At 44.0% G+C, this 15,847-nt stretch overlaps 5 non-coding genes across 5 annotated transcripts; 3 read left to right on the forward strand and 2 right to left on the reverse strand.

Moving 5' to 3' along the window:
- Window positions 1–391: 391 nt before the first annotated feature.
- Window positions 392–464, reverse strand: trnav-uac (transfer RNA valine (anticodon UAC)). The gene has a single exon. It is a non-coding gene; the product is annotated as a tRNA-Val (tRNA).
- Window positions 465–1,748: 1,284 nt separating this feature from the next.
- On the forward strand, window positions 1,749–1,831 carry trnal-cag (transfer RNA leucine (anticodon CAG)). The gene has a single exon. It is a non-coding gene; the product is annotated as a tRNA-Leu (tRNA).
- An 8,539-nt stretch (window positions 1,832–10,370) lies between these two features.
- trnan-guu (transfer RNA asparagine (anticodon GUU)) lies at window positions 10,371–10,444 on the forward strand. Its single transcript has one exon. It is a non-coding gene; the product is annotated as a tRNA-Asn (tRNA).
- A 440-nt stretch (window positions 10,445–10,884) lies between these two features.
- Window positions 10,885–10,957, forward strand: trnav-uac (transfer RNA valine (anticodon UAC)). The gene has a single exon. It is a non-coding gene; the product is annotated as a tRNA-Val (tRNA).
- A 2,429-nt stretch (window positions 10,958–13,386) lies between these two features.
- Window positions 13,387–13,469, reverse strand: trnal-cag (transfer RNA leucine (anticodon CAG)). The gene has a single exon. It is a non-coding gene; the product is annotated as a tRNA-Leu (tRNA).
- Between the last annotated feature and the right edge of the window lie 2,378 nt (window positions 13,470–15,847).

Genomic DNA, 15,847 nt, shown 5'->3' on the forward strand with positions numbered 1-15,847 from the left:
GCGCTTTGTTAACAGAAAATTGTCTGAACCTCCACGGTCAATGAAAGGGCTTTTGTTGGCCGGTTTCCCATTGAACCGGAGAATTCGGGAGAGCTTGGGAGATGGTTGGTTCGGTTCCCTTGTCACCCACCAGCGGAAAAGTTTTGTCGATCCCACCCGACTAACTCCTTTCAAAAGCCACTCTGTCCAAAGCCAATATATCCTTCCAGATTAAAAGGGGATAAAACTTGAATAGAGCGTCACTGTGGATCAGTTTTCTCTCATTCAAAATTATCTGTTCAATGAAGTAAAAGATGCAGCTGACAAAGAATAAGGGAGCAGCCACTGTGTCCCTTTTTGGCAGGAGAAGAAAATCGATCTGTCTGTTTGTGGAGACCAAGTTCCAACAGAATGTTTCCGCTCGGGATCGAACCGGGGACCTTTCGCATGTAAAACAAACGTGATAACCACTACACTACAGAAACCGATGATATGGTAGGTAACACAATGGACAGCTGAATGGTGTGCTCTCTCTGCTCGTACTTGGAATGTGTTGTTTCCATTGCAGCAAGAGACACAGACAGTGGCTGCTCCCCCTTATCTTTAAAAACTCGCATGGTAGTGGGTTTGAGCCCCACGTTGGGCGAGTACCGTTTTAAACTTTTATGCTGCTTCCACCCGCCCCCCTCCGTCTCACCGCGCACGATGGGGCCGCGCCCGGGCTGAATCTCTCCATTTTGGTTTCCACCCCTGTCGCAGCATGAAATGGTCCTTATCAAAGTCACAAATTATACCCTATGGGACTACCACCATGATAAACTATCCCTCCTCATCCTTCTCAAATACAATATCTCACCGTGCTGTTACGCTGTTAGACTAGATTCCTCTCTCTGCTCTTATTTGGAATGTGTTGCTTTTCCGTCTGACAACACTTAGTATCATTGTATTATGTTAGTCCGCTGGAGGAGATCATTCGGCCCCTCGTCCCTGTGCCGGGTAAAACACACGTATTCGTTCAAAATTCGTTCAGAGACAGATTGAGTGGTTTTTTTTATCAGAACATTGCCTGAACCCCCACAGTCTACAGCTTTCCTCCTCGCTATCAACCACACGGCCTACTTTTGTGTCACCCGCAAATTTCTCAATCATGCCCCCTACGCTTAAGTCCAAATCGTTAATGTAAACCACAAAAAGCAAAGGACCAAGTACCGAGCCCTGCGGCAAAACACTGGCAACAGCCTTCCAGCCGCAAAAACACCCATTGACCATTACCCTTTGCTTTCGACCACTGAGCTAATTTTGGATCCAATAAGCCACATTCCCTTGAATCCTATGGGCCTTTACTTTTTCGACCAATCTGCCATGTGGGAATTTTTCAAAAGCCTTGCGACAATCCATGTAGACTACATCAATTGCGCTACCCTCATCGATCCTCTTTGTCACCTTCTCGAAAAATTCAATCAGGTTCGTGAGACACGACCTCCCCTGAACAAATCCATGCTGATTGCCCTTGATTGGTCCGTGCCTTTCGAAGTGACAGTTTATCCTGTCCCTCATTTGACATGGAGTCTTTCTCCTGCTTGCTGCAAGAACAGATAAGGCGGTTATCAGTGCTCAGGCCCGGCGAGCTCAGTCGGTAGAACATGAGACTTTTAATCTCAGGATCGTGGGTTCGAGCCCAATGTTAGGCGAGGGCCATTTTAAACTTTCATGCTGCTTTCACAGGCCAACAGTGCAGAAATAATGCAGAATAAAGCATGGTATCGGTCGTCAGAATGGCCGAGCGGCCGACGGCGCTGCGTTCAGGTCGCAGTCTCTTCTGGAGGCGTGGGTTCCAATCCCACTTCTGACATTCCATATTTTTACCAAGACGTGGAAATATTTTATTTGTGGATTGGGCTGCAGCTGATGTTTCTGCCAAGTTGATTTGCTCCTCCCACAAAAGCAATTGGCTTTGTCATGCATATGTGTCTTGAGAAGTTTTAAATGGTGAAATGGTTGACATATTAATGACCTGGAGAAAGAAATAGAACAGCAGTGGGAAGCAATAAAAACGCTGATCAATAGAGTCCAGGAGAAATATATCCCACGACAGAGCAAGAAAAAAATAGCCAGAAATGTCACACCAGGGTTGAATCAAGAAATAAGGACAAAATTGAAACGAAAGAAAAAGGCCCACACGAGACAATAAAGGAGAGAGGGGAATGTGAAAAGACTGGGAAAGAAGTCCAAAGAACTATTAGAAAGGCAAAAAGAAATATCAAAAAAGCAAAGTATTCTAGACACATCAACAGCCAAAGAAAATTTAGGATTGGAATAGGGCCACTAAGGGATACACACGACAAACTCACTGGCAATGACAGCGAAATGGCAGAAATATGAAATAATCACTTTTCTTCAGTATTTACCAGGGAGACTAATATTGTGGGCATGACAGGAGAAGAAGAGATCAAAAAATATATAATGACATTTAAGATCGAAATGGGGGAGATAATTCATAAACTAATCAAAGCTCGAGAGGAAATTTCCTGTTCGGAGCCGAACCAGAGTTTCAAACCGTTCAGTCACGCTAATTTCCGTATTACTGTTCAGGAGCTTGTTTCACAGGGACACGATTACTGCGCACCATTTAGAGAGGCTCAGTGAAAGGCGGAAATTGATCTATTAATAGAATCATAGAATAGGACAGCGCCATTCTAATGCCATTCGGCCCATCGTGCCTGTGCCAGGTCTCTGAAAGTGCTGTCCAGTTAGTCCCACTCGCCTGCTGTTTCCCCATAGCCCTGAAAATGTTTCCATCCAAGCGTTTATCCAATTCCCCTTTGAAAACAGTGAGTTAAGAAAAACAATATTGAAAGGGGTGCTGGGGCCTCTGCAGCGTCGATGTAGAGTGTGTGATGATTGAAGTTATCAAGATGGTTGCTTTACACATGGTATGTTGTGCAATCATCCTGAAATATCTTCAACATCCAATACAAATTGAATTGCAAACCTGACGGACAACCACTGGAAAACAAATCACGAGTGAACGCAAATCATCTGGGACCCGTTTTCAGCCTCACCGCACTTTAAGTAAAGTGAAATAACTTTGCATTGAAAAGATTTGGAACTTGCATCTGTGCCTTTATCTGTTCCATTTCTTAAAGTTGCTGGTGTCTGATGATGTACACGCCTCTGCTCGCTCTATTGAACAAGAAAGGAGGTGTTTGACGTTGACGGGACCTGTTGGTTATGAGCTTATCCTTTACATTGAGTCGGTTCGCGTCTTTTGAACGGCGTCAGCTTTAGCCCAGCGGTGAACTTCGCAGCAAACAAGTTCATCACCGTCTCACCGCGGGCGCTGACTGACACGTTTATTGTTATTTCTTTCAGTCCTATATAAATAGTGACCGTGATTTTAATTTTGCACTAAGTGATTTTGAAGTAGTCTCCTTTAAATTTTTCAAAGGTGACCCCTAATTTATGATAGTCCGGACATTTCACCAGCCGTGTTGAAAACAAAACATGTCTTTACCTTTCGAATCTTTTTTCGAAAGGCAAAAAATATATTTCCCGTGACCTCTGAAGGATGGACGAGTGCATTTCAGAAAGCTGAAGCAAGTTCACCGAGCTTAAATCGTCTGACCACGTTAAAGGCGATATATATATATATATATGTGTGTGTGCAAATAGTTGCTGTCTGTTTCTGTGGTTGTCTTTTTTCTGTGTGTGTCCATCTGCAGGTCGATTTTGAATCAATACCAGTGTTCGTGTCAGTTTGTTGCATGAAATAAATGAGGTTATCAGGCGCTCCCCTCCCTGCCACTGGGTAGGTACTGAGTCAGGGTTTAGACCAAACATCTGTTTCGTTTTGTGTGAAAAAGCAATTAAAACATTCATTCGGGAATTATCCAGTCTCATGTGAGCGGTGAAAGAAACAGTGACCCCGATGTGATTTGAACACGCAGCCTTTTGATCTGGAGTCAGACCTTTGCGCCTCGCACTCTGAAGACAGGATCCTGGATGTTATTATATTTTTTGAATGTTTCTCAAACACCGTTTCATATATTGGTTCAATAGATAGGGCTTATCAAATCTCCGCCAGATCCCACCGGGTGTGAGACAGTCTTGAAAGCAGCCTTCACCCCGAATATCACGCTGGCATTCATCGCCTGCTCCCAGCGGACTGCATGAACAGGGCTGGGAGATATGGACTTTGTTCACATCATTCATCAATGTGAATCGTTAAATATTTAATCATTTTTAATGGGGACAAGGTTTACAAAATGCTCCCGCCCAGTTCCGAACGGGGGACCTTTCGCCTGCTCGGCAAACGTGATAACCACTATACTACGGAAAACTGATGCTTCAAGCTCTGTGATATGGATATAACCCCTCAGCCAAACTAATTTCCGTATTACTGTCCAGGAGCTCATTTCACAGGGATACATTTACTGCGCTGTATTTAGGAAGGCTGCAGAGAAGGATCGGTGGTGATGGTCAGGCAGGGAATCCCAGAGCATCGCGCCCACACAAACATTTCACTGTTTTTTTCATGTACCTGTTATCCGACCGCAGTTTAAACTATTGCGAATGGCATGCTCAGATGATATTGTTCATTGAGTGTTTTCTTGCTCGAAACATCAGCCTTTACGGTTAACAGCCGAACGCGCTAACCGATTGCGGCACAGAGACCAACCGGTGTGGTTTCTTGCAAGATACACGAAAGCAGCGTGTCACCTGGCCAAAGTTTCATGTTGCAGCCACAGAAATGTAGTTGTCCATTATCAGTGTTACTTTTCCAGAAATAAAGGAAGGAACATTGTTTGTGGAAACATGGAAACGGTCTGATCTCGCTCACAGCATCGATATCACCGCCAACCAGCTCTCCTGCAACCGGCGCGCTAATCGCTGCTTTGTCTGTTACTTATTAGCACTGCGGGAGAGCCTTCGTCACACGGATTGCAGCGGTTCAACAAGGCGGCTCACCACCACCTTCTCCAGGGTAATTAGGGATGGGCAATAAATACCGGCCTCGCCAGCGACACCCACATCCCATTAACGAATAAAAAAAAATATTAATTTCAGATTCTGCATCAGTTTGAGGTGCTGTATTGGATTAAGCTGTTGTATTTGTTTGAGGTACTTTATTGCTTTGAGATACTGTATTAGTTTGAGGTATTAATTTATGTTTCAGGTTCTGTATCGGTTTGAGGTAATGTATTAGTTTAAGGTGTTGTATTTGATTGAGGTACTGTATTAGTTTGAGGTACTTTATTAGTTTGAGATGATGTATTAGCTTGAGGTATTATATTAGTTTCAGGTTCTCTATCCGTTTCAGGTATTGTATTAGCTTGAGGTACCGTATTAGTTTGAGGTATTGTTTTAATTTGAGAAGCTCTATCAGTTTGAGGTGTTATATTAGTTTGGGGTATCTGTATTGTAAGGAAAGAGTTAGTCTTTATATTGAATTAATATTAACCTTTACCTTTTGCCTCTTAAGTAAGGAAGTATAAATCTCTGTTGGGAGAATGAAACTACAATCATAAGACAGATTTGCTTCATTTTATATGCATGCATATGTTTAATATAGAGACTAGTAGATTCTGAAGTCCAGCAACTCTTCGATCGGAGCTGATATCATAATACTCATAAGTTTAATTATCCTTTTGATATAAACAATTCTCTGACGATCATAACAAGGCCTTTAAATCATTCACAGCTGGTGTGTTTGTGTGTCAGACAGCATTGTGTGCTATTCGTCTTAACAGCTTCACAGGGAAGCAGGAGAGGTGTGACATCTGTACGATTGCTCCGTATCATTCCAAGCTGACGCAGCGGGAAAGGGCTGCACTGGTGAGAGATAAACACCATTCTGCTCACTGGTCAATGGGCAAGGCCATATGTTTTAACTCACAAGTTCAAAAGTTATAGTTATAATTAATGCCTAAAGCAGAACACCTGGCTGTGCGGAAGGAGCCTGTTTGTACCACAAGGCGACATCTAGTGGAGGAGTGTAGTTAGGTGATGAGGGAAGTGATACTCTGATAACAGAGAAAATGATGGAAACCCTCAGCGGGTCAGGCAACATCTGTGCAGAGAGAAACAGAGTTAATGTTTCAGGTCAATAACCTCTCATCAGAACCAAGTTGGGCAGTTGTGTTGGTAATAGTATGAAACATAGGAATTGTTCCACTCATGTGGGCTGATTTGGGTACTTTTCTGTCTTTGGAAGTTCAAGATCAAAAGTGAAATAAGGGCTCGTCCGGGATTTCAATCCGGGACCTCTCGCATATTTGGACTAAAAACCCCTAAACGAGAATCATACCCCGAGACCAACGAGACCAATAACAACGAGCAATGCACTTAAGATCCAGCCATCGTAAAACCCTTTTTGGTGGCTATCCTTGATCAGCAATTATGAGGACAGGTTGCATGGACGAGACTTTCATTCCCTTGAGTATAGAAGATTAATTGAGTTGTTTAAGATGATTAAAGGATTTGCCAGGGCAGATAGAGACTATTTCCTCTGGTGGGGAGAGTCCAGAACAAGGGGGCATAACCTTCAAATTCGAGCTGGGCCATTCAGGGGTGATGTCAGGAAGCACTTCTTCACATAAAGGGGAGTGGAAATCTGGAACTCTCTCCCCTAAAAAGCTGTTGAGGCTGGGGGTCAATTGAAAATTTCAAAACAGAGATTGATAGATTTTGGGGCTAATTCGGGAGTTTAATGACTTTGACATTTTTTCCCTGTGACTTGTATGGTTTCGATCGATGAAATGTTCGTGAAAAGAGTCAGTGTAAAGAGAGTCAGCAGTTCATGTTTTCCCGAGACACTACCTTCAGACCTGAGACCGAAAAGTTTGTCGTTTCCGTAGTGAAGCGGTTATCATGTTCACCAGTTACACGCAGAATGTTCCCGATTTGACCTCGGAGGGAAGCATGTTGTTGGGACTTGCTCCCCATAAACCTCCAGAGACGAGCTTCTTCATGCGTGAAAGGGGCTACAAACCTTTTTAAATTTAAGAGCGGCTGCACCAGATTCCTGGTATAATAAGCACTAAACATTTTTAAGCAGACTCCTAAAATACAGTTTGTAAAATGGGAAGAGATAAAAGTTCATGACATGCAAAGCACAAAGATTTATTAACGTTTTAATTGTCACATGGCAAACAAGTTAGCATTTTCTTCAGTGTGCAACAGAACGTATTAATGGTGATAAAAAAAAACATTCAGTGTCTCACAGACTTGAATTATTTTTGTGCAATGAACTATTCCCAACAACCAAGGAACATTGCAGCAAACATATATATTTAAGTATATAATAATTCTATATACATGCATAATCTATGCTCTCAATCGAACTCATAGCGCAATAGCAGCGCATCTGATTCCAAATCAATAAGAATATGCGGTGTCAAATCACGTGGAAGTCACTATTAACATTACCATGCATGTAAGCCTGGATAATTTCGGAATTAATGCTTTTTAACAATAAACGGAACTTTGGTCACAAGTTCTGCGGTGTCAGGGAGGGAAGCGTCATTTAAAAATAAACTACTGGTAGCGGTGAGCAAGTTAAGGCACAGCAGGTGTTGGGACAAGTGAGTGAACCGTCTTCGTTCAGTTGGTTGGTGCTTGAACGCCCGGGTGCTTGATTCTGACACATTGATGGGCCCGAGGGAATTTTACAAGTGATGTTCATTGCTCCCTGTCATTGATAATTGAAATGAAATGTTAATCTGGCAAAGCCGGCGAACAAAATATTAAACAAGCGAAACAAATACTGAGCAAAATTAATTGCAATGTTTGGGGGAAGTGCAGCGCAAAAGCAGAAGATCTGAATGGAATGATCAATGATTGAGCAGAATACATTGCTCGACTTGTTACTCGATTGCCTTCTACACCATGGAATTCAGGAGAACCTGTTTCATGGTTTGTACTGAACCCTTGGAGCGGAGCCAACAGCCGGCTCGCTGCAACAACAGACAAGGAAGTTGCAGTTTCCTCAGGTTTGGCCAGCTCAGTCGGGAGAGGCATTCACCTCATGATCGTGGGTGCGAGTTTCAACTTTTACGCTGCACTTTTACGGTCCCCAGCGCTCCATTTTCGCTGAAATGGAGAATTTCTCCGCCACCTGTTTCTTGATATCACAATTGCTGGCGTGCGAGTGAAAACGGCCCTCCGCTTCACTGTGAGTGCAAGAGACAAGTCTGTAGGTGCTGCGTGGCGTCCAATGAATGTCAAAACTTTAAAAGAAGAGTTAACGATTCAGGTACACAAACCTCGCTGGTGGGCAAGAATTTTTTTTGTCAGAGGCTCCAGCCTTGCCTTCATCTCTTGCTCTTTGCGAGGCATTTGTTCCGGTTTAAATTTACAAACTGGGTGAGTTGGTGATCGGGGGGACTGCAGGAGACTCAGCGGCCCCGGGTGAGACACAGAAAAATCCGCCCAAGCCCTGTCCCAATTTACGTTTGTGGCAGTAAACACGAGAGGGGACGTTGTGACGCTCCAGTCAAACCACCTGTCCGGGAAAGCCTCGATTTAAAAATTCTCATTCTTGCTTTCAAATCCCACCATGGCAAACGCCCCCTCCCTATCTCTGTAACCTTCTCCAGCCCGACAACCATCACAGATCATGTGGCTACAAGAGCAGGTCAGAGGCTGGGTATTCTGCGGCGAGTGACTCACCTCTTAACTCCCCAAAGCCTTTCCACCATCTACAAGGCACAAGTCAGGAGTGTGATGGAATAATCTCCACTTGCCTGGATGAGTGCAGCTCCAACAACACGCAAGAAGCTCGACACCATCCAGGACAAAGCAGCCCGCTTGATTGGCACCCCATCCACCACCCTGAACATTCATTCCCTTCACCACCGGCGCACTGTGGCTGCAGTGTGTACCATCCACAGGATGCACTGCAGCTGCAGCAACTCGCCAAGGCTTCTTCGACAGCACCTCCCAAACACGCGACCTCTACCACCTAGAAGGACAAGGGCAGCAGGCACATGGGAACAACACCACCTCCACGTTCCACTCCAAGTCACACACCATCCAGACTTGGAAATATATCGCCGTTCCTTCATCGTCGCTGGGTCAAAATCCTGGAACTCCCTTCCTAACGGCACTGTGGGAGAACCTTCACCACACGGACTGCAGCGTTTGAAGAAGGCGGCTCACCACCACCTTCTCAAGGGCAATTAGGGATGGGCAATAAATGCCGGCCTCGCCAGCGACGCCCACATCCCATGAACGAATAAAAAAAATCTCTGTGCTCCTCCAATTCTGGCCTCTTGCGCATCCCCGATTTTAATCGCTCCACCATTTTCGGCTGTGTCTTCAGCTGCCTCGGCCCTCAGCTCTGGAATTCCATCCTTAAACCTCTCCGCCTCTCTCTCCTTTAACACATACCTTAAAACCGACCTCTTCGACTAAGCTTTTGGTCACCTGTCCCAATATCTCCTTATGTGGCTTAGTGTCAAGTTTTGTTCAAAAACTCTTCCTGTGAAGCACTTTGTGAGGTTTTACTGCATTAAAGGTGCTATATAAATGCAGGTTGTGTCCTCTGGTTATCGACCCTCCTGCCAATGGAAATAGCTTCTCCCCATCCATTCTATCAAAATTCCCTCATAATTTTGAACACCTCTATTAAATCTCCCCTTAACCTTTTTTTTTGCTCGAAGGAGAACAATCCCAGCTTCTCCAGTCTCTCCACATAACCCATCCCTGGACACGATGGAAGGCGGAGGGCTGCAACCAGGTTTGCAAATTATTGCCAATCGGGAGCTGGACAAATCGAAAGGAACCGAAATGACAAAGAGCTTTGTGTATCTGTAGATACGCTTTGGGAAACGGAATTGGAGACGAATAAAGGACTGAGCAGACAGGCGGCCAAGACGCAGTTGAGTCGGCATGTCCCCCTGGAACAGTTACTCTGATGTTGTGGGTGAAATTAAGAGGTTGGAGCCATTTAAAGCGCTCCCAGTTACTACAGATCAGGCATCAAAACCTGATAACAGCGTCAGGACGCTGAGAATACTTTTTCTTCATTCGTTCATGGGTTGTGGGCGTCACTGGCGAGGCCGGCATTTATTGCCCATCCCTGATTGCCCTTGAGAAGGTGGTGGTGAGCCGCCTTCTCGAATCGCTGGAGTCCGTGTGGTGAAGGTTCTCCCACAGTCCGACTCAATAACAGACAAAGCACCGGTGGGCGCGCCGGTTGCAGGAGAGCTGGTTCGCGGTGATATCGATGCTGTGAGCGAGACCAGACCGTTTCCATAAACAATGTCCCATCCTTTATTTCTGGAAAAGTAAGACTGATAGTGGACAATTGCATTTCTGTGGCTGCAACATGTAACTTTGGCTAGGTGACACGCTGCTTTAGTGTATCTTGCAAGAAAAAGCACCGGGCGGTTTCTGTGGCGCAATCGGTTAGCGCGTTCGGCTGTTAACCTAAAGGTTGGTGCTTCGAGCCCACCCAGGGACGAAAATTGCGCTTTTTTTCTTCCCACTTTTGGATTCATTGCCTCATTCTGATCGCCCTGAAGCCGGTTCCATGTTTCAATTCCTGATCTGCAGTAACTGGGAGCACTTTAAATGGCTCCGATCTCTTCATCTCATTTCACGTTTTCTAATGTGTGATTTGGCTGCAAGAAAACACTCTGTGAACAATGTCATCTGAGCATGCCTGATTCGCCATAATTTACACTGCGGTCGGATATCAGGCACATGATAAAAAACAGTGAAATGTTTGTGTGGGCGCGATGCTCTGAGATTCCCTGCCTGACCATCTCCACCGATCCTTCTCTGCAGCCTTCCGAAATACAGCGCAGTAAATGTCTCCCTGTGAAATGAGCTCCTGGACAGTAATACGGAAATTAGTTTGGCTGAGGGGTTATATCCCTAACACGGAGTTTGCAGCATCAGGTTTCCGTAGTGTAGTGGTTATCACGTTCGCCTTACATGCGAAAAGTCCCTGGTTCGAAACCAGGCGGAAACATTTTAAAACCTTGTTTCCATTAAAAATTAGTAAATATTTAACGATTCACATTGCTGAATAATATGAACAAAGTCCATATCTCCCAGCCCTGTTCATGCAGTCCGCTGAGAGCAGGCGATGAAAGCCAGCGTGATCGTGGGGGTGAAGGCTGCTTCCAATACTGTCTCATTCCCGGTGGGATCTGGCGGAGATTTGATAAGCCCCATCGATTCAACCAAGGTGGGAGAAATGAAACGGTGTTTGAGAAACATTCATATAAATGATAACATCCAGGATCCTGTCTTCAGAGCGCGTGGTGCAAAGGTCTGACTCCGGATTAAAAGGCTGCGTGTTCACATCACATCGGGGTCACTGTTTCTTTCACCGCTCACATGAGACTGGATAATTCCCGAATGAAGGTTTTAATTGCTTTTTCACAAAAAAAAACAGAAGTTTGGTCTAAACCCTGACTCAGTACCGACCCAATGGCAGGGAGGGGAGCGCCTGATACTCTCATTTATTTCATGCAACAAACTGACACGAACACTGGTATTGATTCAAAATTGACCTGCAGATGGACACACACAGAAAAAAGACAGCCACAGAAACAGACAGCAACGACTTGCATATATTACATATATATACATATTTATATATATGTATATAGCGCCTTTAACGTGGTCAGACGATTTAAGCTCGGTGAACTTGCTTCAGCTTTCTGAAATGTACTTGTACATCCTTCAGAGGTCACGGTAAATATATTTTTTTCCCTTTCCAAAAAAGACGCGAAAAGCAGAGACATGTTTTGTTTTCAAAACGGCTGGAGAAATGGCGGACGATCATAAATTAGGAGTCGCTTTTGAAACATTTAAAGGCGACTACCTAAAAATCACTTAGTGCAAATTTAAAATCACGGTTACTATTTATTTAGGTCTGAAAGAAATAACAATAAACATGTCAGTCAGCGCCCACGGTGAGACGGTGATGAACTTGTTTGTTGTGAAGTTCACCACTGGGCTAAAGTTGACGCCGTTCAAAAGACGCGAACCCACTCAATGTAAAGGATGAGCTCATAACCAACAGGTCCCGTCATCGTCAAACATCTCCTTTCTTGTTCAATAGAGGGAGCAGCGGCGTGTACATCATCAGACACCAGCAACTTTAAGAAATGGAACAGATAAAGGCACAGATGCAAGTTCCAAATCTTTTCAATGCAAAGTTATTTCACTTTACTTAAAGTGCCGTGAGGCTGAAAACGGGTCCCAGATGATTTGCGTTCACTCGTGACTTGTTTTCCAGTGTTGGTCCGTCAGGTTTGCAATTCAATTTGTGTTGGATATTGAAGATATTTCAGGATGATTGCACAACATACCATGTGTAAAGAAACATCTTGATAACTTCAATCATCACACACTCTACATCGACGCTGCACAGGCCCCAGCACCCCTTTCAATATTGTTTTTTTAACTCACAGTTTTCAAAAGGGAATTGGATAAACGCTTGGATGGAAACATTTTCAGGGCTATGGGGAAACAGCAGGCGAGTGGGACTAACTGGACAGCTCTTTCAGAGAGCTGGCACAGGCACGATGGGACGAATGGCATTCGAATGGCGCTGTCCTATTCCATGATTCCATTAATAGATCAATTTCCGCCTTTCACTGAGCCTCTCTAAATGGTGCACAGTAATCGTGTCCCTGTGAAATGAATCTGAACAGTAATACGGAAATTAGCGTGGGTGAGCGGTTTGAAACTCTGGTGAGGCACCTAACATGAAATTTCCCCTCTCATTTTGATGAGATTATCAATTATCTCCCCCCCCCTTTCGATCTTAAATGTCTTTATATTTTTTTGATCTCTTCTTCCACTGTCATGCACTCAATGCTGGTCTCCCTGGTAAATACTGAAGAAAAGTGATTATTTAATATTTCTGCCATTTCGCTGTCATTGCCTGTGAGTTTGTCGTGTGTATCCCTTAGTGACCCGATTCCTATCCTAAACTTTCTTTGGCTGTTGATGTGTCCAGAATACTTTGCTTTTTTTGATATTCCTTTTTGCCTTTCTAATAGTTCTTTAGACTTCTTTCCCAGTCTTTTCACATTCCCCCTCTCCTTTATTGTCCAGTGTGGGCCTTTTACTTTCGTTTCAATTTTGCCCTTATTTCTTTATTCATCCCTGGTGTGTCATTTCTGGCTAGTTTGTTCTTACTTTTTAGTGGGATATATTTCTCCTGGACTCTATTGATCAGCGTTTTAAATGTTTCCACTGCGGCTCTATTTCTTTGTCCAGGTCATTAATATGTCAACCATTTCACCGTTCGAAACTTCTCAAGTCACATATCCATGACAAAGCCAGTTGCTTTTATGGGAGGAGCAAATCGACTTGGCAGTAAAATCAGCTGCAGCCCAATCCACAAATAAAATATTTCCACGTAACAGTAAAGATAACAAATGTCAGAAGTGGGATTCGAACCCACGCCTCCAGAAGAGACTGCGACCTGAACGCAGCGCCTTAGACCGCTCGGCCATCCTGACGACCGATTTCATGTTTTATTCTGCATCATTTCTGCACTGTTGGCCAGTGAAAGCATCATAAAAGTTTAAAATGGCACTCGCCTAACGTGGGGCTCGAACCCACGATTAAGAGCTTCGTGTTCTGTCCGACTGAGCTGGCCGGGCCTGAGTATTGTTCACCGCCTGATCTGTCATGACAGCAAGCAGGAGAAAGACTCAATTTCGAATTATTGCAATCAATTCTGAGGGATCGGATCAACTGTCACTTCGAAAGTCACGGATGAATCAAGGGCAGTCAACATGGATTTGTCAAGGGGAGGTCGTGTCTGACTAACCTGATTCAATTTTTCGAGGAGGTGACGAGCAGGATCAATGAGGGTCGCGCAATTGATGCAGTCTACGTGGATTTTAGCAAGCCTTTTGAAAAGTTCCCACATGGCAGATTGGTCAAAAAAGTAAAGGCCCATGGGATACAAGGGAATGCGGCTTGTTGGATCCAAAATTGGCTCAGTGGCAGGAAGTTAATGGCCGACGGGTGTTTTTGCGGATGGAAGGCTGTTTCCAGTGGGGTGCCGCAGGGCTCGGTACTTGGTCCTTTGATTTTTGTGGTATACATGAACGATTTGGACTTAAACGTCGGAGGCATGATAAAGACATTTGCGGGTGACACAAAAATAGGCCGTGTGGTTGATAGCGAGGAGGAAAGCTGTAGACTGTGGGGGTTCAGGCAATTTTCTGATAACAAAGCACTCAATCTATCTCTGAACGAATCTTGAACGAATACGTGTGTTTGACCCGGCACAGCCACGATGGGCCGAATGATCTCCTCTTGTGGACTAACATAATACGATGATACCAAGTGTTATCAGATGGAAAAGCAACACATTCCAAATAAGAGCAGAGAGAGGAAACTCGTCTAACAGCATAACAGCACGGTGAGATATTGTATTTGAGAAGGATGAGGAGGGATAGTTTATCATGGTGGTAGTCACATAGGGTATCATTTGTGACTTTGATAAGGACCATTTCATGCTGCGACAGTCTCTGGTACTGTGTGTGAGTGTGGGATTCATTCTGTATCTGTCTGTCTCTGGTACTGTGTGTGAGTGTGGGATTCATTCTGTATCTGTCAGTCTCTGGTACTGTGTGTGAGTGTGGGATTCATTCTGTATCTGTCTGTCTCTGGTACTGTGTGTGAGTGTGGGATTCATTCTGCATCTGTCAGTCTCTGGTACTGTGTGTGAGTGTGGGATTCATTCTGTATCTGTCAGTCTCTGGTACTGTGTGTGAGTGTGGGATTCATTCTGTATCTGTCAGTCTCTGGTACTGTGTGTGAGTGTGGGATTCATTCTGTATCTGTCAGTCTCTGGTACTGTGTGTGAGTGTGGGATTCATTCTGTATCTGTCAGTCTCTGGTACTGTGTGTGAGTGTGGGATTCATTCTGTATCTGTCAGTCTCTGGTACTGTGTGTGAGTGTGGGATTCATCTGTATCTGTCACTCTCTGATACTGTGTGTGAGTTTGGAATTGATTCTGTATCTTGTCAGCAGTGTGTGTGAGAGTTTGTGATTAATTCTTTATATAAAACTGTGTGTTAGTGTGGGATTCTTTCGGTATCTGTCAGTCTCTGGTACTCCATGTGACTGTGGGACTCATTCTGTATATACAGTCTCAAGTACTGTATGTGGGAGTTGAATTCATCCTATATATGCAGTTACTCATACTGCATGTGATTGTGGGATTCATTCTGTATATACAGTCTCCAGTACTGTATGTGGGAGTTGAATTCATCCTATATATGCAGTTACTCATACTGCATGTTAGTGTGGGATTCATACTGTACCTGTCAGTCTCTGGCACTGTGTGTGAGTGTGGGATTAACTGTGTGTCTGTCAGTCTCTTGTACTGTATGTGAGTTTGGGATTCGTTCTGCATCTGTGAGAGTTGGAGTCATTCTGTGTCTGTGTGTCTCTGGTACTGTCTCTGAATGTGAGATTCATTCTGTATCTGTACGTAATTATTCTCTCAGATTAAATTATGGTGTTCAATATTGCAGCTTTTATATCTCAATGTTTAAATAGTTTTACTCCTTGTTTAATTGGTAAATATGGACATACTTTCGGATTTGATGCTGGAGGTTTTAACCAGATTATTTGTGTGCTTTTTGGAGTACTATTAAATCTGTATCTCTGTGAGTACTGTTGTGGATGATAATGTATCTTTAAAACTGATAAGGTGACATTTTTGAATTGGTATGTAATGTGTAGATCAGTCTGTAGAAATGGAATTGATACCGTATCTTTCAGTCTAATATTGTATGAGATTTTTGGACTGGTATGTAATGTGTATCTCAGTCTGCACGAATAGAATTGATACTCTATCTTTAAATCTCATTCTAC

This window comes from Heptranchias perlo, unplaced genomic scaffold, assembly GCF_035084215.1.
Source record: "Heptranchias perlo isolate sHepPer1 unplaced genomic scaffold, sHepPer1.hap1 HAP1_SCAFFOLD_47, whole genome shotgun sequence".
NCBI lineage: Eukaryota > Metazoa > Chordata > Chondrichthyes > Hexanchiformes > Hexanchidae > Heptranchias > Heptranchias perlo.